Genomic DNA, 26,810 nt, shown 5'->3' with positions numbered 1-26,810 from the left:
TTCTTAAACCCTGCCGGTCGACGCGATTCAGAACCTAGAAGGGAAAGGTATTAATTTTACGTTATACCATATTTCAACATCTCAGCTGATTGCGACTTTGACATTCCTTTCCTTTTCTCAACCCGATAATGTAAACGAACAGATTTTTGTTGCTCCGAGGAATCCTTCCATTCCGAACACCGAACATCGGAAGAATACCGTCATTGGTCGAGAGGTTTTCTATTGTAAACAGTGAGAGTTTCTTGGATGTTGCAAAACGTGTCTGATTTTCCCACCCAGCACGAGAGAGGGAGCGGTAGAAATGCTGCGGAGAGCACGAGAATCATCATCAAAATTTCCCCACTGACTGAACAGCGAGGGGAAGTATCCCCACCGATGGAACAGATATCCCCTCTCTACTCTGACGGGTTGCTGCTTAGGTACTGCTGATGATGGGTAGCAGCAGGGAAAACCCCAAGCAGCTGACAATAAAGAGCATCTGCTACTTGCGCTGCTGGGCGAAAAGCCTTTCCTTGGTGTGCTGAATAACCGCCACCGCCACCGATGTTATCGCAAAAGAAATTATGTTTTTGGTTCAGTTTTTATTAGGATACGTCCGACGTCAGTTCAGTTGCTAGCGCCCGGGACGGTCGTGGTCCGCCGGTTGATACGAATAACGGGTTAGGAAAGAAGTAATTTTTGGAGTCTAGTTTAGTGCTGAAGGTTCGTTATTTATTGGAAGTTTGGGAGTGCTTCATGACTACCGCAGTTGACCTTGGTTGGTACGCACGTTTACCTGAATGGAATTGACAACCAAGGTGAAACGTTCGTGGTGTTTGCTATAACATCCCCTGCCACGTAAACAAACCAGTTCGTAGTCAGTGTGGGTATCTGTCCCGTTCCGTTGCGGTTTTTTAATTAATTAGCATTGTAAATATTTGTCTAAAAAGCATAATTTTTCGGTATCGTGGTTTCGTCAATGGCTGGTATCATTTCCGGGACGAAACAAAAGTGCCAACAACAGGATCGCTGATGTGACCACACGTTGACAGCTAAAACGACCCACCTCTTGGCGTTGCCCTTCGTCAACGGAAAAACGAGCGGGAAACTGTAAAAAATAGGCACATTATCCGATGCCCAAAGTGAATGTGATGGTGTGGTTTGATGTTGTATGCAATATAAAGTGAAATTAAATATTTAATCTATTTTGGCGCCGGAAAGCCGGGCCCTAAACAAAAACCATTCCGGAAACAACGAGCGAAAACAGTGGTGCATACATACATACATACATACATTGTGTGACCCTCCACCGGCGGAAGTGGTTAACAATACTATAGTGAAAGTCATTTATCAGCTTTTATTTATATGCCGGTTGTTTTCTGGTGGGGTTTTGGATTCTAATTAAATGCGTGGAGTGAAAAATGACCCCACCATCTTCCTGCCATCAGCAACTGTTGCGAACCTCGTTATTTGAACGTCTCGTTGGAAAGGTCACCACCGCGTTTTAACTGGATGTTATGCTGAAGTTGAGTTCTGCGTGTTCTAATCGAACTGAAACTGTTTGCGCTTATTTTCGATGGAAACCAGCTAGTTTCGAATCTTTCATCGATGCCAATTTTATCGAAGCTTAATATGTGAATATTACAATGAGGCTCATCGATTGAATTTCTGGATAACAAATATTTAGTTTGGAATTTATTGGATTAAACTCTGGTGTGCCTGAGGTTTCAACATCATTCATACTGTAATCTATGTCTTCGCTCGTGGGATATATTCGTAAATCGCTACGAATTAGTTTATGCAGACAATTTTCATAAAATATACGAATTTTGCTAAGTCAGTCGTCCAAAATATCCCAAATCGTCATAGCACAGGATAGATTCCGCCGCACTTGCAATGTATCGAGTCCAATAAGCAAACCAGGGTTGTTTCAAGGTAGTCGACGAAGACCAAATCAAACAAATCTGCCCTGTACTGTCTCAATTCGATGGGCACCGTTGAGATAATGAGGGTTCCACACAACTGAACAATATTCCAGTGTTGAACGAACGAGTTAGCAGCAGAGAGATTTTATGCAGTAAACATCTGAAACGTGTTTAGATATTCTCATTACGAACCCCAAACAGCGCGATGACTTTGCCACAATATAGCTGATTGGCTGCTTAAACGTCAGTTGTTCATCGAGAAAAACTCCAAGATCTTTGACACAATTTGCTCTGTTGATTGATGATTCTGCTAGACAGTATTCGAATCGAATTGGCGGTTTTTGCGTTGATTTCGCACCATTTGGCGTTGAAGGAAAGCTGCGTCATCAATATTCCGGATTTTGTGGTATAACTGTGGTCCTCCTAAATAAAAGATGACATCGTCGAAATACGGGAGAAAAATCAATGGACCGAGGTGGCTGCCTTGCGGAATACCAGATGAAGCGAAGAACTCTTCGGATACACACTCACATATCTTGACTGCTAGACGACGATTACTGAGATATGATTGCATCCAACGGAGAATACTAGTACCAAAGCCAAGTATATCCAATTTTGTCACTGCAAAATGGGTTTAACCCAACTATTTCAAACAACTTAGGAACTGTGCTTAGCGTTGTAATACCACGATAGTTGTCGATTTCCTTTTTGTCACTTTTTTGAACTGGAAACATGAAAGAGGATTTACGGAGGTAGGGAAATACTCCGGTTGTTAGCGACAATTGAAATAGATGACGAAGAGGTTCAATTAGACCGATAGAGCATTTTTTAAGAATAATAGCTGGTATACCATCTGGGCCTGCTGAGGTTGAAGCCTTCATTTTACCAATCGCCAGTTGTACCATATTATTGTCGATATCGATAACGATTCAAAGACTGTTATGATTGAGGTACATTAAGTGCCGCGCATGAAACCTGGGTCGGTGACAGTTTCTCGTTAGAGAAAACACTCGCAAACTTTTCAGAGAATAGTTGGCAAATCTCCTGTGAACTAGAGCTCGTACGCCCTCCATAGCCCATCGTTGAAAGCAACCCGGATTCTTTTGTTGCTCGTTCACATGCTTCCAAAATGTTTTAAGTTCGGACTTCAACCTTCGTTGAACTTTTCGCAAGTAATCGTCGAAAAGCGACTCGAGCAGCAATATCATACGCCTGCAAATTGAGAGGAGGTAGCATCTGATTGTCCAACTTCGGATGAACATAATTGTAAATGTTCATCCGAAGTTGGACAATTCAGGTTCACCGAGTTTACTGGAAGGCGTAAGACTGATGTCGGCATCAGCTGCATCGTAGTCCATCCACTGCATGTAGTCCATCCACTCGGTTAATGCTGCTTTGGTACCGCTAAAGGTGTTACAGGCGTTTGGGTCAAGTTTACCGCAAGACGCTTGCGAAATTTTTGGACAGTATATTTCTCAAATTTGCGAAACATAATTCCTTCAGGCCAAGACGATGGATCAAGTGCATTCCTTTTCAATGTAGTGTTCAAACCGACTTTAAAGGAGACGAAGGTCATATTATTGACATCGGTTCTTTTAGCCACCAATTTAACAACTTCAGGGTCCTGCGTCATTCCAAGATTCACTCGGACCATTGCAGAATTCTCTTCGTTGGTCACATTTGGTCGTATCCCGGGCAAGTAAAGCCAAAATTTGTCCGCCGACTTTTCACAGGTTGCAACGGATATGACATTCTCCCCTATTTGTTTCGAACCGGATTGGCATTCAGCCAATTTTTGGACCATATCGGGTCCAGCAGGCCCTTTCGCAGCTCGAAGAGATTCGATTGAAGGTAAGGGCAACGCTTGGATATCGGTGTTGGCACAGGTGGAGTCGATTTGAACATTTGTTTTAGTTCCGTCTGTAAACTGTTGATTGCATCCGTGAGTGACGTCAACGGCGAGTGGAACGAAGATGCGAGTTCTGACTATTTAGTAACCATACCCGAATCGGCCGGTTTCAGGATGATTACCTGAACCTCTTTCGCTTCCAGTTTATCCAGAATCCGGAGCATTACACATTCGGTCGGATTCAGTTGATTCATCGCGAACTGTTCGTTGATTTTGCAGGAATAAGTTTGTGAAACCGAGCTCATGCCACATGCTGCCGGAGCTAGGGTTCGTCGCGGTGCGGATGTGGGCGGAAAATGGATAGTCAGCACCGCACCGCAAAGAAATAATAAACGCACCGCTTACCGCAAGCGCACTGCATTTACCTCACCGCACCGCGCGGTAATACGGTAAATGCGGTAAAATTCATGTATTTTAAAAAATTGTGCTGAAATTATTCATTTATTTTGTATAACCATATATAACAAAGTGTTATTCTTATTTACACGAATGTTAACTTTGACGGATTTCGCAGAATGTAACATTTATGAAAAAATTCAACTTTTGCGATTTTTATTAATAAAATGCCCTACATTTTGAGACCCATACTTTCGAAACAAGGTAAAACATTGTCATTCCTCTAAATATTAGTATAGCGCTGAAGTCCTATGAAATGTAGCTGTATTTAATCATTATACATACAAAAACGTTCTTCCGCAACAATTAATAGGAAAAATTTTAATTTGGTTTTAATCAGTTTATTGAAAAAACCTGTTTAAGTCCACCTAGCGGTGCAATTGTGCCTTTCTCATTTCTTCAAACTATGACTTTATGACCGTTTGTGTTCAACATAATTGTGGAAATATCTATCTCGTCAGCCACGGACCTGATGTCCTTCTTACTTCCCTAGCTACGCTCCTGTAAAATCCATAAATCCTATGTCAGTCGAAAGAAAATTAGTTTGACGATTTTCAGAGTGATTGCATAACCTTTCTGTATGAGAAAGGCAAAGGCAAAAATTTGCCAAAATACAAAAAAATGAACCTTTGTCAATTTTTTTTCGATATTATTCATTTTTGCGACATTTGTACCTTTTTGCCTTCATCGAGGTATCATTTTGAATCGGAATTTTTTATGTGACCGCATGCCACAACCCGCAACACCGGAACCGTAAGTCGGATCAGAATTAAATTTAATAGCAGTTTGCGGGGTAGTAAAACCTTTTATTTAAGTTTGATCCAAACGGTCTAGCCATCTCCACGAAACCGATGTAATTGTTATTCTAAGTTTGGATACTTCCGCCTGGGCCGCCGGATCCGGCGATGGTGGCCAATGTAGCCAAAGAGACTTTGAATGACTGTTAGTGACCTAGTACAATTAATCTAAGCAGTTGTGGTCGCATTTTTGAAAAAAAAAAAAAAAAAATCACCATTTATTTCAGTATCCGCTGAAATCGGGATTTTATGCGTGATCGTACATCCTGTAATTCCGGAACTAGAAGTCAAACCCACACAAAATTCAATAGCAGCCGATAAAAACATTGTACATTTCATTTAAGACTAAGTTTGTGATAATCGGTTCAGAAAATAAGCATAAGCATAAGCATAAGCATAAGCATAAGCATAAGAGATCGCCCGTAGTTGCTACTCCGTTATTGACCAGAACCAAATGAGATTGCAAAATGTTCATTGGAACAACATGCTTGGGAATAACATGATGAGCCACATTGTACAATCTATATTGATCCCTGCATGCTGATCAATACCGACGCCGGCCACGTCCGAATGCAGATCTTCTGGGAAAGGAAGGAATGTTAGTCCGATACCTGTTGCTACTAGAGACCGAGGAATCCTCTGCATCTCCACATGTATCACGGGAAGGGGAGAGTTGTTAGTAAGTATGCCAATAGCGTTATCATGTAATGATTGCTCTGGGCAGCCGGCTGCCGAGAATCTGGGAAATTTATCATTTGTTATATTAATACGATTAGCAAAATAAGCAACTTGAACTCCGAATAGTCGGCTATAAGGAGCAATGCTTATATTTTAGTAAATCGGTAACGTTCACTTTTCAATCACGCGACGATTTTTTTCGTGGTTTCTATCGTGTCGGTGTTGATTTTACCCAGCGATCGTTTGGATAAAATGCAGAATCCTATACAGAAAGTATTTGCGCACGTTTTTATTTTTTTTTTCTTGTGCCACGCACTATTCTTGTAGATAGTTGGAATTTCACATGTATAATGATTTCGTAGTAAGAGGGGCTTTTATTAATATTAAACTTTATTAAGTAGTATGAAAACAGGAATGTAAACTGAGTTATTTCCGTAGCATTAGTATAACAGAATGCCGATTCCAAGCAATCACTTCCGCGCACGATTTATTTATTGTTATGATCACTACTGGTTATGCTTGATAAGTCCTAATGAAGCATAGGCATACGAGATCACCCGTGTGTTGCTACCCCGTTATTGACCAGGACCGATTGAGATTGCAAAACGTTCTTTGGAATAGCATGCTTGGGAGTACCATGCTGATCCACATTGTGCAATCTCTCCTGATCCCTGCATGCTGATCAATACCGACGCCGGCCAAGTCTGAATGCAAATCCGCTGGGAGAGGAAGGAATGTTAGTCCGACACATGTCTCTGCTAGAGGCCGAGACTGCATCTCCACATGCATCACGGGAAGGGGAAGATTATTAATAAGTGTGCCATTAGCATTATCGTGTTCTTTTTGCACTGGGTAGCCGGCTACCGAGATTGTTTAAAAGATTTATTGGATGTTCTATTAGTTCTATAGCTGGCTTTTCGAAGGGCTGCGTGTAGATTATTTGATACTTATCATGCTACCGATTGAATAATTGCTTTTGTTTTGGTAGAACGTTAGATTATCTGATGCGGTTATAAGTAAACGCCGAGGTTTGTTTTGAACGTGGTCGAGTTTCAATGCGCTCGCGCTGTAGACTATCATATTATGTCTACAGATTGTTATCGTAGCAGAAAGAATCTTCACAGAGTAAGTTCCGTGAAAGCAATATGAACCTTAGAACGGACAGCTATATTATTTTCGTTTCAGACGAACATATCGATCGAATACCGCATCTAAGTAACTGATCTCGGGTGCCATTTTTTATTGTTGAACTGTATACTGATTAGATGTATCAGAGATAAGTAAGGGAATATTCTACTTTTAGGAGGGGAGAGCAGATTATTTTTGTAGACTGTATAGGTAAAAATTAGATATATCTAGAAAACTAGGGTGGACATTGGGTTTTGAACCGTATAAAACCATCAAACGAACTCGACTCTCACTTGTTTCTATAATAGGTACTGGCCAACGATAATCTTTTTTTTTTATTAAATAATCAAATGTTAAGGTCCCTATGCATAATAATACAAAGAAAAGGCTGAAACAGTCAAACTGCTGTTTAAGACAGAAAATGTTCTGGCTCCACGATATCCGCAATAAGTGCATGTACATAGTAATTTATCCTAGGGACAGAATTAACTTATTCCAATTGTGATTCCTACGCACAATCCCTCAAGTCTAATGCAATAACAATGCATAAAGAGCAGCCCGTCATCACTCATGGAGTCCCTGAATCCCAACTTAGTCTATACAAGATTCTCTTTTCCACCGCTCTGACCAACCAAACGTCAGTCCATTCCATTGTGAAATGTGCAATACCACCGTTGACGGTACCAACATTGCGAAATAGCCCTGTGGTAAATCAAATAGTCTTGTAACGAGTCCAAATCAGAGTCGTCAAACTGATTTACGAGGTCCGCCTCCAAATTCCAACACGATCTGTCTTGTCTTGTCTTGTCTTACGTATTGCTTCACGGCTAGGCAGTCGAGTAAAATAAAGAAAAGAAGAAACACAAAGAAAACTAGTACCTTCGGTCTAATCATTGCCGAGCCATACTGAACTTGCGGCAATACAAATTATTTTGTTGAACACCGATTTCACTGGCGCCACTCCAATCCTCATAGGGTATTTATTCATATGTTTACTGTAACACCAAAATTCCTTATTTTTCCTTTTTATATAGTGCACATGGAGCATTACCGGGATTTGCAGGGTAATTTGCATTGGGTATTGGCTATTCCACCTAATGGCGACTGTTTGTTCGGAGCAATAGTGCATCAAATGTATGGGATAACCCCAAAAAATCAGCTATTCAGTCCATACACTCTGTGGCTACGGCTAAAAGCTCGAGAGGTACTATTAGACTCTTTTGACTTTTATCGAGAACAGATAGTCAGCTCTGCACAGGAGGTAATAGAGGGGCACTTGCCTTTGGACTACAAAGTTCGTGCTTATTTGGAGAAGCTCGGATGCGTCGGTTTTTGGGGGGCTCTGAATGCATTTCTGCGTTGGTTAATCATTTTAGAGTAGCTATTCATGTTTATCAGAATAACGCTTGCATAAGATTCGAACCTCGCCAAACGAATGATGTTAACCTACCTGTTTATCGGCTTCTTTATCGCGGTCCTGCAGAGTCAGGGGAAAGAAATCATTACGATAGTGTAATTTGTATCAGGCCATTCCAGTATTGTACTGCATCGTTAGGCATATCTGGTACCGATATCACTGAAATAGCTGAAAGTGGTATGAGAGCGAAGGTCGTGCGGTTTTCCACTGGCGCGGATACTCTAATAGCTTCCGTTGGTCACCAGATGACCGGAGCAAACGTTGAGAAGGTGTTTATGGACAATCTTCGTTTAATAATTGCTGATTTTGTGGAAGCCCAACCTAGAGCGGAATTAGAAGTGCTTGGAATACCGTGCGATTCCTTAGATGAGCTATCGATGTTTGTGTTTCGCCTGCGAAATGGCCAGATCAATGGTGGATCATCTACGTTAGTTCTGCTATCTGCGTTGTTAGGCATAACTATATATGTTCACAGTGAACATCGCCCAACTATTCGTTTGGACCCCTCTGATAGGCAAGCAGCTGTTGCAATACATTTGCTAGAATTTGGTGCGAGTCATGATTTCAGTTACGCGAGTGTGGTTTCCTTGGTCACGGCCCCTGATGAGGAAGGGCCCCGACCTGTGCTTCATGGGGACCATCTTTTAGTCGGCGAAAAGGTTTTACGAGCACAAACATTTCAAACACAGATTCCTGTCAAGCCAAATATCACTATCGAATCTAATTTCGGCTTACGAGTTGCTTCTTTAAATATTAACGGATGTAGAAAGTTAGCAAAGCGAGAAGGGGTGGATGCAGTATTGTTTGCGCACAATGTTCATGTTGCTGTGCTGCAGGAAGTGAACCTAGAAGGTGCCGAACTCATAACCCAGAATTATAGATGGTATATGGGAAATGAGACAAAGAGCAAACGAAGAGGTCTTGCGGTCCTCATAAGATCAGGTACAAGCTTGCAAATTGACGACGCTAAATGTGTGGGCACTAATATTCAGTATGTTAAGCTGACTTACGAGGTATTTATGTAAAATATATAATCTCACCTCTTGTTTACTTATCTAACTTCATAAATATATTATTGATAATCAATTACAGGTTGCATCGACTTCTCAATGTTTGCATCTTGTAAATGTCCACGGGCCAAACAAGAACAGCTCTAAATTTTTCGGGAATCTAGGATCGCTTATTAGAGAGCTGGAGGATCTTTCTAGAGTTCTTGTCGCGGGTGATTTTTACAGCCAGCTTGGGCGCACCTCGTCAATACCAGGGGAGAACTTGTTGATAGGAAAGTATACTGGGCATACTGACTTCAATGCGAACGGCATGCAAATGAGATTTTTTCTCAATTTGCACCGATTTGCTGTTCGGAGTACACAATGTAACGCTAGTTTTAAGATCACGTGGAGTAATGGTAGGCAATCAAGCCAGATCGATCATTTGCTAACGCATGCGGATTCGTCTCTGTTTCTTCGACGCATGCAGTGCACTTCAGTGAAGGGTTTATCGACTGATCATAAGATGCTTCTAGCTAACATAGTACCGAACCGATCGAGTCAATTACATATCATCAAACAAACAACCAGAACATCTGCACCAGACATCAGACACGCCACCGAGCCCTCTTTGCTCCAAAACGAACAGATCAGGCGGAAATTTCAGGAGAGCCTTGACAATCAGCTCAGTCCTTCACTATCGATTGGCAATATCGATGAGAATTGGCGATTGATGAAGGAAAAAATTCAAAATTCAGTTTTGTCAACTTTAAAACGATCTACTCGCCTTCCAGCTAATCGTGAGTGTAGAATTGCATTAGGTCGTGTTAAAAGGTGTATGTTTTGGTCTCGGCGATCATTTCACCCAAAGTGGACTCATAGGCTTGCAGAAGCGAAAGAAGATCTACAGCGAAAAATTCGAGAGAGCGAGGAGAGGGAAATTGCTTCCTTTTTCGAAAATTTGCAACGATTCCCCACAGGGGAAAGAATTAACCGAACGTATAAGTATCTGAAGCGATTCTCTAAAAAAAGACCACGAAAGACCCTATCAACCATTCAGCTCGGTGATTGGATTCATGAGAGTCATAGTGCACACTTGATCCCAGACCTACTTCCTGAACCGTCAGATACTATGCTACAAAGCCCTCCAACTCTAGAAGAAATAAAGTTGATACTAGCTCGACTGAAAAATGGGAAGTGTCCAGGAGTGGATAACCTTTATTCAGAGTATTTGAAATATAGTAGTGAGCAGACAGTTCGTAATCTTCATCAGCTTCTTGTCAGAGTGTGGACTGAAAATCGCCTACCGCAAGAGTGGAAGCATGTAGTGGTGGTCCCGATACCAAAAGTAAGATCTCCAAAGTCAGTAGATGATTTCCGTCGAATAAGCTTAAGTTGTACCGCTTATAAGATTTATTCATTATGGATTCTTGACAAATTACAAAATTTAGTAGGACCCCTTGGTAGCCATCAGACAGCTTTTCTTCCAGAAAGATCGGCCACCGATCATTTGCATGTGTTGCAGCGGTTGTTGCAGGAAAAGTGGAACGAAGGAACTTCTTTGATACTCATGTCACTTGATTTGGAGAAAGCTTTTGATCGCGTGTCATTATTACCTCTACCAGCAATCCTCAGAGGTATTTTTGACTCGTAGCTGAGCTATGCAAATACTTTCAATGTCTTTTCTTGATTCTTAGGAAAAGGTATACCCGATGCCTTTATCAATCGAGTGTTGGAGTGTTTGCGAGGTGAACAGCAACAGGTATTATGGCAGCAGCAGCTATCTCGGCCCACCGAAAGAATTCGTGGTATCAAACAGGGCTGTCCATTATCACCCTACATTTTTAATCTAATAATGGAAGCTGTTCTAGAGTCTGTCGAAGAAGAAGTTGAAGGATTGAGATTGAATCAGAGCGAATATTTCTCATTGCCGATAATTTTGGCCTTTGCTGATGACCTCATAATTGTAGCGCGAACAACATCAGATGTTGAGAAAATTCTATTAAAAATTAGGGAGTATCTTTCCTATGTAGGGCTGAACTTAAATGAGAGTAAGTGCAAAGTTCTCATTAGAGAGCCGAAGGGCACAGCTATTGAGTCCGTAGAAATTTTAGGTAAGACCTATAGAACGACAGACCCTCTGCGATATTTGGGTGTTTACCTAACTGCTCGGCTAGATCGTCCAATGACTATCCGTACTCGCTGCCGAAACGCTGTCCGTGCTTCTAAGCTGATTCTGGATTTTCTCAAACGCTATAGACCTTCATGGCAGGTAGCAAGAATTATCTATGAGTCTGTGGTTGCTCCTAGTATGCTCTACGGTACTCAAACAGCTATTTTGACGAAATATAGCAGAAGATCCATTCGGGGTTACGAGCGACAGATTGTATTGTCTATGATAAAACTGTGTCGTGGTCAGGAGTCATCAGAATTACCAAAGTCGATAAACTCATTACTACAGAAACGGAGAATCACGAAAAAAATTCGAATGTACCAATTAAGATGGTAGGGGCACGTTCGACGACGCGTAGTATCTCACCCTCTTCGCGTTGCTGCTCGTTTGCGACCATCTCGTTTACGTGCTTGTCGACCGGGCTTTACATGGCGGGATAGTATTCAACAAAGCATGGATCGTTACGATCTTAACTATGAGGAATGGAAGCTATTGGCTGTAAACAAAGATCAATTCCACAAGAAACTTTTAGAGATATACGACAAAGAAGAATCCGACAGTAGTGATTGGGGTAACTAGTATTTCGATTGAGCATGCAACAAATAGACATCTTGTTTTTCAGAGACAGATAACGAGTTGTGAGTGGATTATGGCAGCTGAGCAAGTGTTATGCAGAAATGACATGCATTCTTTCAGGGCAATAAATATACACTCCTATAGGTTATGACCACACGACCGAATATCCAAATATCCAAATTTTTCCGAACTATTTCTTCCCACTGACACATGTAGGAATGTTTCCCAGTCCTTTTGACATAAACATAATTAATTTTCACCATGCCCAATACGCATAAAATTCTTTGCAGAAATTAATAAGTTGGAAAACAACACCATCCGTTGCGATCACTACTCTTAGAAAATTAGGCATCAGAAAACAAAACAAAAAACAAACAATACAGGTACAGAAGAAAAATATTTCGCGTTAAAAACCAAAACTGTGGTATAAAAACCTTTTATCGCATCTAATGGAACACAAACCAAACCACTCTGGTATTTTACAAACCCCATTAAAACTTTTTTTGACCCGGTGCACAGTGTAAACAGACTATCGTACTCAATAAATCAACAGTCTGTCACCTAAAACAAACCGACAAATAAAAGAATAGAATACAAACACGAAAAATACATGCTCATAACCAGATGCAAATAGCGGGAAGAATTTCCCAAACATTAAATAGATGTTTATTCTTGGAAAGAATATTCTTGGTCCCCAGAGACAGCCACCCAGAACAGAGGCCCTGATGGACCGACTACACCAAACAATACATCCAACGAACATCGCAGCATTGTAACAATCGTAATAACCATCAATACCTGAGCCTCGCGCCTCGGAAATTGTTTGGTTCCGGAATCTGGCAACAGTATTGGGTATCGGACAAACTGTAATTTCACGAAATTCCACTACGTATTTTTGAGATGCCTCTGATGTTAACGATACCATGAATCATAAATATATACACAAACAAAATTTACACTCCGATGAATGCTGTCCAAAGTAACATTGAACACAAAGTGCAACCTAGAACAGAAAAGCATACCAAATATATATGTAACTTATCTGTGGTATTGCAAACACTGCGTTAGCACATAATGCTCAATTTAACTTATTATTTAGTTCGATACTAAGTATCGAACTAGAAAAACTAATGTTTTGTTCACACCTACGCGAGAATCTGTTGAAACAAATATTGACGACCGTGTGTTAGAGCACTCTAGTCAGAGTGCGGCCAAGACGCGTTTGACGTATCCAAACGAGCAGAAATCTGACATATTTCTATTGTGACTACGTCAAACCTCATGTTCGTCTGGATACGTCACGGCCTCTTGGCCACACTCCAACCAGAGTACTCTACCGTGTGTATGTGAACCGTAAAACGTCAAATATCTGTACAAGGGGTCTGCATGTAGTATTTGCAGTGTAATAGTCGATAAAGAAGTGTTCCACTGATTCGTATTTTGTCGGTGCTGCCTATGTACCGATTTTTATGATCAATGCCGATATACGAATGGAGCCTAAATACCATTTCTTTATTTATTTTTTTAATACCGAGTTTTCCTAGATGATTAGGTTTCTCACACTACTTGCGGATCGTATGTTACTATGGTGTGTCGTCCTTAACTTTTCCAATCAAATCATTCAACGACGGACCCAGAATTTCTGCTATAATTTCTGCTACAATTTCGGTTCAGGTGTGGAAACTGACTCCGAAATCAAATGAACTTATTTAATTACTATTACGTTCAGAAAACAGCTATCTTTTAACACAAGTAATATGCAGGTAACCATTGGTCTGCATATAAAAGACTCGTACTGATCAATTTGTTTTACCCTCTTCGTTTTCAATTAGGGTGGGTAATACTTGCGTTTATTGTTCGTTGCCATGTACTAATAAATATGGCAAAAAACTCAGATAAAATGAGTTCGATACATGATAAGAACATCGTTCACAAACGCCATCTATGGGGCCCGTTATCAAAAGGCTCAATAAAACACTCAATTTAGGATGAGCAGAGAACATGATGAGAAATGAGTGCCAACCAGCCCAGTGAAAACTGTTTGTTGGCTGAAGCTGTCACCAAATGCCAGTAGCGATAGCTACGTTTCAAATGTTCAAGGTCTGTTCACATAAACTGTAAAACACTGTTTCAAAGTTGGTTTTAAAACAAGTAATTAATAACAATATATGAGAAATCAGCTTTCTCTTGCATCGCTTCTTCTCCACAAAATCCGAACGCTTTTATTATCTGAGTACCAGTTAAGCACAGCAATATAAAGTTTGTTTGCCTTCGATAAGTTTCAGGTCGAGTTAACAACATTGGCTCGTAGCGATGTGAATGTTGCTTAAAGCGCGTTCGCTGTCATTTTTGGCAACTTGCTGAGCCAGGAAGCCAGCTTATGTTGGCTTCACTCATTTTTCAAAGAAACGTCAAAACATTCACCCTCTTGATGCCAACACATTTTTAAACCTGACCTAGTTTTTTTTCAGAAGAATCTCTTGCCAACGCTGATTACCTATTCATCTAACTTTTTCCGATCGAAACCTTTACTAAGAGGACATTAGTAAGGTGATCAGACTATGGGAAAACACTCGCTTCCACTCCCACCGAAAACCACCGACTCTCATCGATCCCGGGCCCAGCCCACACATTCGGGTTTGGTCCGAAATCCCATAGGTGGTAGGATGATCTGTGCATGGTACAACAATTGAAACATCATTAACCTCTTCAAAGGACCACTGTCGCTTCCGCGTTACAGCACCTCTCAATTCCATGTCATCACCACGTCCCTGGAGCAAAAACACGGTCCACCGACAAACCTTCCGTGATTCCACCGATACCAAGCAATTCAATCTGACAACCCTGAACATTAGACCGATATAATCGACACTGCCAGAGATGCCAGGTACTTTTTTCAAATGTCTGCAATAATAATTTTAAAAGTCTGGGAAGAACAAAAATGTCAGGAAAGCTAGTGTAACCAAAAGCCTTTATATTCAAAAATCTGCAAATATCTGCAACAAAACTTAAAAATCTGCAAATATCTGCAACCAAACTAGAAAATCTACAAATATCTGCGTCATCCAAAAAATCTGCAGCTTAAATTAAAAGTCTGCGAATTTGCAGACTTGTCTGCAAATCTGGCATCTCTGGACACTGCTAGTTTTATATCGAGGGGTGCCAATGTATGCAATATGAGTCACATATGTAATTATCAGTATTTCCTACTTAACTCTGAGACTTCGCACTAAGTTCCCTCTGCACATCCTGAGCCCATCAAAACTCCAGCAAGCAAAAAAAAACCCAAGCGACAAGGACCAGGGTAAGAGGATCGATACACAGACCATCCAACCAACACAAACACCTATCAATCATTACTCTGCTGAAGGCCGCCCACACCTTCACGACACAGCACCAACCCCTTGGTAAATGATTGAGCAAAATCTGAAAAATACTCCCTTTATGCTCCGGTCGTCAATATGGCGTCTGAATTTCTTCACAAATCCATTTCACATTTTAGTCACAAATAATTGACCACATTCCTGAACTTCACTTTTTTCAAGAATAAAAACACACTCACTATGCGTATTATGCATTTTTAAGTTCTAGAGTGGCCCCGAACACTAGAATTAATTAAACAAAAAGGCCGCGACACAAACGCAACTATTTTCGAGGCAGTGTGGCCAGCCCCTCCAGTTTGTGACAATCGGTTCAGAAAATGCCGAGAAACTGATGTGGACAAATTATAACCCGATTTTATATGAAACCGTACTCTTCATCTCGTATCTCCGGAACCAAATGTCGGATCAAAATAAAATTCAATAGCAGCCGATGGAAACGTTGTACCTTTCACTTGCGTGTGTGTGAAAATCTGTTCAGCCATCTCCGAGAAACCGATGGGGACATTTTGTTGACATGTCTGCACATACAAACACACAAACATACACACATACATACACACAGACATCTTCCGATCTCGACGAACTAAGTCGAATGGTATATGTTGGACACTCGGCCCTCCGGGCCTCGCTTGGAAAGTCAGTTTTTGGAGCAATTGCATATCCTTTCTATATGAGAAAGGCAAAAATGGAATAAAGTCCCGAACAGAATGACAGCGGCAAAACAGCAGAGCGGCAAACATGCATTGTACTAAAATTGCCGCTACCGGTATGCCACTGTCGCTTTACCGCATTTCTGCTCACATAGCATGCGCGTGTTTTCGTTCCGCTATCTGCTGTCGCGCTGCAAAAACATAAACAAACCAGATTTTGCTTCAAACGGTATTAAGTTTCCAAAAATTGGTTGCGTTCATTTCAGCAAAAAAACAAGAAGGAGTAAGATGAACACGATTAGCAATATTGTTAAAATCGTGCAGGTATTTCAGGAATTGCGAAATCTACTATAATATAACAACAAGCAAAAGCGACGGTGGTGAATGGGACCCTCATACCTGGTGCGAGAAAGTGAAGGTGATTTCCTTCTTTATTATATCCTGAAGCCTTTCTTAAACGAATAATAAATTTGTTTGAACGGATTCCACGAGACTGCTTTCGAGTTGATGAGGAATGAAGACCCTGAATACTTTATCCGGACTGTCCGAATGGATCTGAAAATATTCGCCAAGCTGTTGACCATGATAAAATCACGTTGGTTGAAATTTTCAAGTAGAAAACCAATAAATCCGGAGTGTGGCTTATTTTTAACATTAATGTAAGCTATTCCATTACTTTTATATTGTGAATATCAATATTGCTAGTGTCAGTGACATAGTATTGAAAACTGAATTTAAATCAAACTATTGTAGTTCTCCTATTTAGTCTTGCGATTGCACCTTGCTAGCATTGACCTATTTAGTGTCTTGGACATCTTCTGGTGTCCTACTTATTAACGGACGGACGAGGGGTGAGATCGGTAGAGTAGAACATTACTTAAAATTTATTGGAACTGCGTAGCTGGGGGCTTCGAGTGTGGAGCTCATGTTGAAGTTCTTTAGATTTTAGGATTAGACAATTTACAAAATACGACAACACGGTCAAATATGCCTTGTTCACACCTCTGTGAAGTTTGTAGTACCTTCTAGATGTTTACCGACTTTATCATTGTTTATTTCTCTGATTGTTATTTTGATTTATTTTATTCATCGTATTTTTGAATTACTGACGTAATTTGTATTTATGGTTCAATCTGTTTCAGGTATTTAGCTCATGGAACGAGCCACTTTGCCCTCTCTCGTTTATTCCGAATGGTTGTTTCAACCGTACGGGAAATCACCCAAGAAGTTTCTGTAGAGATATGAGAAGTCATGTCTAGTACATATTAACCAATGCTGAGTGAAGCCACGTGGAAGGAGTGTAGCAAAGATTTTTTTGATCGCTGGAGTTTTCCGAATTACTGCGGCGCCGTTGACGGAAAGCACGTTGTTATTCAATGCCCACCAAATGCTGGTTAACTTTTTTACAATTATAAAAAACAACATTCAATCGTTTTGATGGCAATTTGCGATGCAATTGTAAATACTTGGGCGTTGATATAGGTGCGTATGGTGGTATATCTGATAGCAGCATATTTACATCAAGTGAATTTGGGGAGCGTTTGTTCTCAGACGAACTAGAATTACCTCTACCCCACCAACTTGCCTAACAGCACTATAACGCAACCTCATTTCATTGTGGGAGATGCAGCATTCCCTCTTAGATCAAATTCCCAGGAAAAAATTTACAAAAAATCCACGAATATTTGAATCAAATGCATTCTATTGCACGCCGTACTATAGAAAATACATTTGGAATCACCGTCGCGAGATGGATAATTTTGAAGTCGCCATTATGTATGTTGACAGAATCAGCGAAAAATATTATTAAGGCAGTAGTGGTACTGCACAATTTTTTGAAAAAAACATGGTGAACAACAGTACATTCCATCAGGATTCACTGATACGATCGACACTGTTGGAAACTTGATCCAAGGAGAATGACGCACGCTTACTGAACCTCTACAAAGTGTTCCAGCTGATTCAATCAGTCGATATCATAATGCTACACGAAATGCATATCAAATGCGTGACATTCTAGCACAATACGTGTTGGATAATCCTCGTAATGGTTGACTACTACAATAAGCATTCGTTTGTGTTAGTTTTAGTGCTGTTTTATGCAATCATTCGAATTCATATATTATTAGTTTATTTTGATTCATTAAGTTTATTTTAAAATACCAATTAACTTTTATTGAAATTAATGCAGATTGCATTGCATTCCGTGTCATACTTTTTTATCCAAAAATAGCCCTTTGATGATTATTTTATTTGTGTCGAATAATTATTAATACCAATTAAAATTAAAATTTATTTTTTGTTCCCTACATTGTTGAGCAATGCTCAATTTTTCAAAAAAGAACTCCAGGGTAATAAAAAACTGCTACAAGCTCATAAACAACACCAAAACATTGTTTTGCCGCGTCGCGGTTTTCCAAAATTTTGAAAAAAAATGCGTTTTAGTGCAATGCCGCTTTTGCCGCAACGCACTCATTGTGGGTTGCCAAACGGAATCCCATACATTGAAAAAATGCGCATGGCGCTTTGCCGCTTTACCGCTGTCATTCTGTTCAGGCCTTAATGAAGTTGTATCGTTCTGACAGAGGAGTTTTCCTAATAATGGTAGCAATGCCATTCGTTAAGAAAATAAATTTAGTTGCGTCCTTCTCAAATATGAAGTCATAGTTTTGTAAAATTAAAATTAACTTTTTAATACAGACTGCAGACTTTATCAATTATTTTTTGAAGTGCGGTTGCGGTGATACCGCGCGGTAAAAACTCATTTCCCACACCGCATCCGCGGGAAAAAGTGTCTCACCGCACCGCAGTTTTTGCGGTTCGGGTGCGGTAAATACCGCGCGGTTGTGGTAATTACCGCAACCGCGACGAACCCTAGCCGGAGCAATGTCAAAATAATATGCTAGTAAATACGAAAACTTCTTTAAGATGAACGAAATGAATTTGTGGGATCAACGAAATCGTTCATAATATACCTACACTAACGATTATTAAAATAAACGTAGCATTTTGTTTCATTCACGAAAAATAATGTCATTAAGGGGCGGGCATAGCGTAGTTAGAGATTTTCCCAGAGATTCCTCTAACCCGAAAAGAGGAATCACCCTAAGGTTAAAACCTCTATAATCAAAATTTAAAAAGATAATGTCATTATCAACATTGGAATTGTCTGGATGGCCAATTTTTTGAGGAAATTCCAGCAATAGGCTGTATGTGAACATTTTTTTGTTGTCAAACAAATGTCTCTATGCTATATTTCCCCCTAAGGAAAAAATGGGATAATAACCAAAATTTCTCAACGGGGAGAAATTTTTTTGGTAAAACCAGTCTTTGTGCGTCAAGGACACAAATCCTAACTCAATAGTCATGTGTGCGTTTCGACTTCGTCTCATCAGAAACCGACACTAACTTTTTGTTGGAATAGATTAACGCCGCTAAATCCCTCAAACTAAAACACGCTTTGTGTTTCAATCGAACGATTGGTCAAACGTGATGTCCCGTCCGAGGAGAAGTTCTGTTTATGCCGATCAGACACAGTGAAGAGCGTTTTTTCTCGGCTTGTTGTTTTTCATTGTAGGACTTATTGACTCTCCAAAAACAAGGTTATTGGATGCATGGTACGCAGTTCTTAAACATTTGCATTCATTTGCATTCACACATAAATAACGAGCATAATCCATAACAATAAATCAAGAATTTGAAAAAAAAAACTTTTTGGCGTAATCTTCAATCTTGATTTTCCAAAAGTTCTTTTCACTGACTTTTGAGGTACTTCTGACATATTTAAAAAAAAGAAAAATGTCATTCGAAAAACCTGTGTCACGAAACTTTACACGCTGCTGCTCACCAAATCGTGTTCCACTGTGATGAAGATCGAAGCTCATACGTCAAGGCTATTTCCAGAGTGGAATATATCAGCGTCAAGTCTCAGTTTAGCGTCACATAGAATGTTCAAGAGAAGGTAATGTCAAATTTGCCCTAAAATTTCGGATCTGGCAGGCGATTTATAGATGTGGAGGCACAGCAAAACTTTTATTTTACCTATTACTAATTCTATGCAATTGCGAGTATTTGGTACTAACTCAATTTAATGATGTTTTCATTTCAAATTAAAGGTTACACATAATGTAAGGTAAGAACCCTTTTATATCGCTGAACTTGCGAATTAAAAATACTCTATTTTTTATAATTTAGCACAAATACTCGATCCCTTAAATAACTCGAGCTTGAGCTTGTGTGACCACCCCTGGCTGCTACTCCGTTATCGATCTAGACTAGCTGAATTTACACAGGGAATAAGTGAATAATTATGCTTGGGAGTAGCGACACATCCTTCAATGTGCAACTCCTGGTAATCCTACTACGCCCCTGTTAAAATCCAGAAACCTTATGCGAGTCAAAAAAAAAAAAATTGGCCGGGATTAGGTTGATGTTTTTCAGAGTGATTGCATAACCTTTCTATATGAGAAAGGCAAAAAGTGCCAAAATCCAAAAAAGTGAATCGTCGTCAAATTTTTTTTCGGGTTTGCATCAAATCTCGACGTTTCATGCTCCTTGAACACATTTAGCATCGAAAATAAAAATTCTATTTTATTTTTTTCCTATAGTTTATATGAAAAATTTCTGTGTGGCGGCACTCTTAAACCCGTAATTCCGGAACCAGAATTCCGATCGATCCAAAATTCAATAGCAGCCAATGGGAAGGTTGTACCTTTCATTTGAGACTAAGTTTGGGCAAATCGGTCCAGCCATCTCTGAGAAAAATGAGTGACATTATTGGACACATACGCACATACACACTAGAGATGGTCGGGTTAAGGATTTTGGACCTGAAACCCGGACCCGACCCGAACCCGACGGGTTTCGGGTCTGGTTCGGGTTCTGTAAATTTAAGCTTCTCGGGTTCGGGTCGGGTTCCGGGTTTTCAAATTTGAAACTCTCGGGTTCGGGTCGGGCCCGGGTTTATGAAATCTTGGACTTTCGGGCTCGGGTCGGGTTCGGGTTTTTCAAATTAGAAATTATCGGGGTCGGGTCGGGTTGGGGATTTGAACAAAACAACCCATCCATTTCATGACACTATTTGCGTCTATACACAAAACGCAGTCTTTTTTGTAGTAGTGACTTATACTTCGTAATACGAATGGATGACACATATAACCGTACCAAATGTTAGCACCTCTGAATCGCTAGAATTCGTCGTATTTTCTGGTGCTCAAATATTGTTTTTTTTTCATTCTTGCATAAAATTGCGTCTCTTCAGATTCGCAAACTGCCTGAATTATTTAATTTTTTAAACGAACATTCATGAAAGATCATTCAACAAAACGTGTTTCACATCTAAAATCTCTTTGCGTATTATTTTTCATGATAATTAGTAATAAGCCAAGTCAACAGGAATTTATCGGAAAATATCGGTTCAACTTTCTATAATGGAATATAACTTTCGACAGGTACTTTAAAAGCGATACTTAGGCCGCGGCGAATTTTTCTCTACGTAAACGGTTTTGTGGGGTACATTCGTACCCCAGAACTAAAATCGCTCTAGTATGTCTAATTTTTATTAAATTTATAATTAAATTGCATAGTTTTATTCTAAAATCATTCGTAAAGTAACCTGTTTAAAAATATTCGTGTTTTGACTATTTAAGTATGTAATATTTAATTTTGTATAGAACAAGTCTTTAAATTACGTCAAAATTCCCTTGTTTCTTCATATTGCTATAACTCCGTCAGTTTCAAATCGATTTTGACCATTTATACGACGTTGTAAAGCTTATTAAATTTCCTTTTGAACAATTTTTTTCAAAAACCGGTCAAAAAGTATATTTATTCCGATGCTTTTTTGAAAACCTAACGCCAACACAAACGTTAAAAATACAGTAATATGCAGTAACAGAGATCTCTATAATCTGAAGCATAAAATAACTTAGATACCCAATCATAGATCGTCCTAATGCTAATGATGGGACATCAAGAACACGTCAGAAAATGATTGATACCCTTCGATACAGGTTTGACAGTTCCAACCAGTAACGTGGGTGACGTCATGTAAAGTGTCGAATACGAATTGCCAGTTGCCATAGCTTAATTTCATACATGTAATAAATTATACGAAACTGCCTTGCAGTAATAGTTTCTGATAAAAAATCAGAAATTTTGGTTAATTACGACGGGCAAGGTTGTTGGAAACTGTGACCATTTAGGTTTCTGTTTCCCCATGAGTTGGCCGCCGATTTAACTTAAATTCCGGTTAAGATATCAACGATTTCTCAAGTTTCTCAGCACGTTACAAATTTGACGTAGTAGTAAATATAAACGCGGATTCTACTCGGCAGTGATTTGTTTTTCCATATGCAGATATAACTCAATGGGTATGGTGCTACTTCAGATTCGAGTGATTCCACTATTCTTAGATGAGTCAAGGGTCCAGGTCGGGTGCCTAGAATTAAAAATCTTCGACATCTTTGGTTGATTCTCCGTATTAGCAAGTTAGGTTCGGATCGGGCTTCTCAAATTTTAAATTTTCGGGTTCGGGTCGGGTTCGGGTTTTCAAATTTTAAAATTCTCGGGTCGGGTCGGGTCCGGGTTTTACAAAATTTTCATTCTCGGGTACGGGTCGGGTTCGGGTTTTTCAAATTTTATAATTTCGGACTCGGGTCGGGTTAGGGTTTTTAAATTTTAAATTTTGGGTTCGAAAAAATTGAAACCCGACCATCTCTAACAGACACACATACACACACACATAGTTTATATGAGAAATTTCTGTGTGGCCGCACTCTGAAACCCGTAATTCCGGAACCAGAATTCTGATCGATCCAAAAATCCATAGCAGCCGATGGGAAGGTTGCACCTTTCATTTGAGACTAAGTTTGGGCAAATCGGTCCAGCCATCTCTGAGAAAAATGAGTGACATTATTTGACACATACGCACATACATACACACACATACACACACGCATACAAACTTTTTCCCATCTCTACGAACTGAGTCGAATGGGATATGACACTCGGCTCTCCAGGCCGGGATTAGGTTGACGTTTTTCAGAGTGATTGCATAACCTTTCTATATGAGAAAGGCAAAAATGTTCCAAAATCCAAAAAAGTGAATCGTCGTCAAATTTTTTTTCGAGTTTGCATCAAATCTCGACGTTTCATGCACCTTGAACACATTTAGCATCAAAAATAAAAATTCTATTTTTAATTTTTCCTATAGTTAATATGAGAAATTTCTGTGTGGCCGCACTCTGAAACCCGTAATTCCGGAACCAGAATTCCGATCGATCCAAAATTCAATAGCAGCCGATGGGAAGGTTGCACCTTTCATTTGAGACTAAGTTTGGGCAAATCGGTCCAGCCATCTCTGAGAAAAATGAGTGACATTATTTGACACATACGCACATACATACACACACATACACACACACGCATACACACACATACACACACATACAGACTTTTTCCGATCTCGACGAACTGAGTCGAATGGGATATGACACTCGGCCCCCGGGCCGGGATTAGGTTGACGTTTTTCAGAGTGATTGCATAACCTTTCTATATGAGAAAGGCAAAAATATGCTTCCTTGACATTATTTTGACATTTGCCCCTATGCTATCCATACAGAATTTCCCAGGTGAAATCGTGCAATATTTATATTAAATTTTCATATTAAAGTCGCTTTTGAACAGAAAAAGTAAACGCAGCAATGAACTTATTTGCAAACTACAAGCCTTATTTAACTTATTTTGAGCATAAAAAGTACGTTTTTGGGTTATTAAATCAACATAGTATAAAAAATTAAATAATCTATGAAAAAAGACTGTTACGTTACAAATTGTTTTTGGCTCTACGCAATGACATACCTAAATATACCGCAATTGTTTTATTTTTTTAGAAAATAGGTCGAAAATGCTTGAAGAAAATTTCATGTTTATGTTTTGTTGATGTAGTAAACTACGCACAAAAAGACTTTTTGGGATTTTGGACTGTTACATTGAAAAAAGTGACCAAATATTTTATCATACAAAAAAGTGATGAATATTTGTTTCTTCGAGTACTCCTTACAGTTACGTTTAATCAACTTTAATCTACCTGAAAAATTTAAAGCGCGTAAAAATAGCATATCTTGAATATAACTACTTTGTTAGTTTAGCGTTCAATTTTCGCTTGTTTTTACCAGGCTTTATTTTACTCATCTTTGCAACGAAGAGATAGAGAAATATTTTACCCGCATGCAACATGAGTTTAATTTTGGTGTGCATTTTTTGCCTAGTAACTAGGAGAGCAGAGAGAAACCACATGCTCTCATTACTAAATCCTCTTGCTTGAGATAGAGCAAACCTTTATAAGATGCTCTGCTTTTACCTCATCCTAGTCTGGTGGAGCAACGGAGATAAATTGCTCAGTTGGCAGATGAGAATAAAATAGTTTCCTCTTTACCCCCAAGGGAACCAAATTTAGTTCGCTTCACATCAGTGTTCGAATATTTAACTCGGCTTTCATGATAAGTATCCATGTTTTACCTTCTTGGAATAGTAAAGATGTTTGAATTGGCAGCTTTAAGTTCAAAATCGCTGAACAACATTAAGCGGTTACACCACTGTAGTGTTCGAACAAATGGGCATATTTCGGATTTTTTCTTGGCACAATAAAGGGATGAGTTGAAATGTTGTTAAAAGGAATTTATAACATATGTATTGGATCAGAAAAATCATTTTTCTAGTAATTTCATCACAAGATGGCAACTGTGCAGCATTTCCCCCCATGCGAGTTTTTTAGGTAGAAGTCCACAGCCTGAAAACTATCTCCCGTAATTTTATACTTAGAGCCAAAAAAAAATATTTTTTCTGATTCCTTATGACAGTGGCAAGCGACATACGTAGGATTTTTTCTCGATTTTTTTTTGCTTTTTCGCGAAATGGTGCACTATTAATTGAAAAACGCCGAAAATACCATTCAAATCGAAACAAATTGTTAATTTAATAAAAATAAAGCAATAAGAAATTAAAATCCTACATACGTTGCTGGAGATATCAATTTTGAATATGCTGTGAAAATTTCAAGAAAATCAAAAGCCATTTGTTGGACTTGTATTTCCGGCCAACTCAAAAAAGTGGGTTTGAGGTTTACACAGAAGGCGTTGCGGAAGAATTGATAATTTGAACATTTATATATCGTATTCGTCTTCCATTTTTTGGGATATAATTTTTAATATCCTAAAACACATTTTGGACTAATAAATATAAATTCGACTTTTTCAAAAACGCCTATTAGACTGATAGGATGTTGAGACTATTTTCATCCTAATTATATTATAACCGTACTCATTTGAAGCCTATGGTTAAAGCAGCGTCTGCCATCTTTCTTCATCTCATTGCCGTAAATAGCAGGGTGAAAATTAGGGCACTCAATTAAGTTTTCGTTCCGCTTAAGCACCAGTATTTTACCATTTTCCGCCTTAATCCAATCTTTGCCATAATAAAATCAACGTTGTCTTCAAATCGTTCTCAAGGACATGTTTAATAAAAAGTGTCCTAATATTAGTGTAATGCTCAAATGTCTATTAATTTGCTCCACCAAACGTGCATAGATTACACACTTAGTTTGAATTATTGAGTATTGGAAAATTTTACTTGGGTTTTCAACAGCAAGCCATTCGGTAGTTAATTTAGTAATCCAATTCTGTTACCAAACTCTCCGCAATATTCCGTTTTTATCCAAACGTCAGAAATCCTCAGCAAATTTTCAGATGAGGATTGCTGACTCAATTATTGAAGATTTTGTGTTCAGAAATTAAGCCGAATTATTTCCACTTTTTCGCGATTGAATCTACACTTCCTTGCACTATCAGGCTTCTAATTATTATACTTGCGAGTCAAATCCTTTATCCGAAATCGGCATGTGTAGTATTGCCCTAGTCAAGGAATAAATACATCTCAAACATAATGACAACCACAAAAATCTCACTACAGGTATACCTCGATAGTACGTACCCTCGTTAGTACGTACCCTCGATAGTACGTACCCTCGATAGAACGTACATTTTGCCTCGATAGTACGTACACCTACCAATTTTTTTTTCGTTTGATTTTGTAAACTTCAACAAAACGTTTATAGAAGTTTTACGGGTTTCATGTTACTTATGCATGCTTTAGAAAGGTTATGTCAAGAGTTCTGTGGTACTCAGAGTAGTTCTGCAAACTCCAACAAAGTATTCCAAAGTTTAAGTAAACCACAAATGGTCGGTGTTAAGTCAGACCGGACTAAGTCGCAAAACATCAAAAAATGAGATAATGATCAAGTTAAAGAATTTCTTCAGCTACATTGGACTTTTACCAGATTTGAGTTATATAACAATAAGCTAGAATTATGGTGAAAATTAATTTCCAAATTTAACGTAAATGGTGCTGCGATTCAAACTTTAAACTCGTTTTTCTCGAAATCAATAAATTGTCATTTAGTCCGGTCTGACCTAACATCGACCAAATGTATCATGAAAATTTATGAAGTTTGAAAAGAATCCTGCAAGCTTTAAGGACGTCCTACAAGTATCTTAAAAGTCTTATAAGCTTCGGAAGCTTGATAACTTACCAGGAGATCCGTAGAACTTCCGACCATTTTTGTACGAAATTCTGAGCATTTATAGTTTGTTTGTCAAACTTCAGAGAATCTCAATTATCTTTAAGGTTGACACTTCGAAGGTTGCATAAAATTTAGGAAATTACTTCAAACTTCAGAGAATTTCTATGCGCTCAAACAATTTCTATAAACAACAGAGTGTTCACGGTGTTCACGCATATTTTACCAAACTCG

General features: G+C 39.2%; 1 protein-coding gene across 9 annotated transcripts in view; it reads left to right on the top strand.

The window, feature by feature from the left end:
• The first annotated feature begins 523 nt into the window (after nucleotides 1-523).
• Nucleotides 524-26,810, top strand: part of LOC131682538 (lachesin-like) — a 236,922-nt gene continuing 210,635 nt past the window's right edge. The window contains exon 1 of one of the 9 annotated variants that reach the window (XM_058964092.1): nucleotides 524-659. The gene's annotated coding sequence lies outside the window, so the exon portion shown is untranslated. Of the gene's footprint in view, nucleotides 867-909; nucleotides 1,362-1,397; nucleotides 1,470-26,810 lie in introns of those variants that run through there. The other 8 variants (XM_058964095.1, XM_058964091.1, XM_058964093.1 and 5 more) reach the window with 8 other exon arrangements.

This window comes from Topomyia yanbarensis, chromosome 2 (genome assembly GCF_030247195.1).
Source record: "Topomyia yanbarensis strain Yona2022 chromosome 2, ASM3024719v1, whole genome shotgun sequence".
Classification (NCBI taxonomy): Eukaryota; Metazoa; Arthropoda; class Insecta; order Diptera; family Culicidae; genus Topomyia; species Topomyia yanbarensis.
The sequence above is the reverse complement of the archived record's forward strand: the minus strand, read 5'-3'. Positions and strand labels throughout refer to the sequence as shown.